The sequence below is a fragment of the Manis pentadactyla genome, chromosome 9 (genome assembly GCF_030020395.1).
Source record: "Manis pentadactyla isolate mManPen7 chromosome 9, mManPen7.hap1, whole genome shotgun sequence".
In the NCBI taxonomy this organism is placed as follows: Eukaryota; Metazoa; Chordata; class Mammalia; order Pholidota; family Manidae; genus Manis; species Manis pentadactyla.
Window position 1 is genome coordinate 6,832,384 of NC_080027.1, and position 1,099 is coordinate 6,833,482.

The following is a 1,099-nucleotide window of genomic DNA, read 5'->3' on the forward strand; positions in this document are numbered from 1 at the left end:
TGAGGTGGTCAATCTTGGGTACAACTCCAATCCTTCTCGAGTTGGGCTGCCAGGTAAGGTTGTTCAGGTTATGCACTGCACAAGGGTATCTGGCTGCAAGCGTGTGTCCTGGCAGTGGGCTGTCCACCCAGGCGAGAGTCACCTTTTTTTAAGTTGCATGAAGGCATGTATGAGCCAGTGGTGGCCCTCCCTTGTGGGTCTGCAGGGTGTGTGGCCGAGGGGGCTGGGATGGGGAGGGGAAGAAAACGAGCGCTGTGTGGCATGCCGCACCGCTGCCCGAGCGCCCGTAGCTCTAGCTTGGCAAACGGTTTTCTCATTTCAAGGGCCAGCTTGAGTGGTGGTGGCTCCTGGAGGTCTCTGTTGAGAAGGATTGGAATCTTCGTGGAAAAGAAAACCTGGATCGATTAGCAATGTCTCTTGTGGGCACTGAAGGGGAAGTAATGGACGTGATCACCATCTTTCCCCACTTGTCTGGGAAAAGGGGTTCAAGGAAAATTTGACTACAAACATGGCTTCTAAAACATCATGAGACCCAGCGCTTGGGGTTTGTGACCTGGCAGTGGTTTAGGCACACGTGCACATTGTCGTCTCTGATCCTGGAGTTCACCTGAAGTCCTGTGTGTTTGCCTGAGATCCCTTGGGTTTGGGGTCCTTTGTGGGGCAGTGAGGATACCCCAGATCTGTTCCTTCTGCAGGCTGCCTTCCCAGAAGCTGCTTTGGGTGGGAGGACCTCACTGTGTGGTGGGCCAGGAGCCTGCACCTCGGTGCCCTGCTTTCGGGGCTGGTGAGGCCCACCTCTCAGGGGCTGTCCGTACAGCCCGTATTGCCACCTCCACCCCCACCCGCAGGTCTGAGCGCCATCTAGTGGCAGGACTGGGTCGAGCTGTCCGCTCTCATGTGAGCTGGACCTGGTGTGCCCCTGGGGTAGCTCGCAGGCCCACTGGAGGCCTGCTTCCTCTGCTGCCCTTGGGGTCCGAGGCCAGAAGCCAGGCCTCACTGTCGGGGCTGCAGGCTTGTCCGCTGGAGTGAGCCTGGCTCCAGTGGGCGCGTATCTGGCGGGACTTAGGCCCTCTGCTTGCCGTGGTGCAGGGCCCAGCTC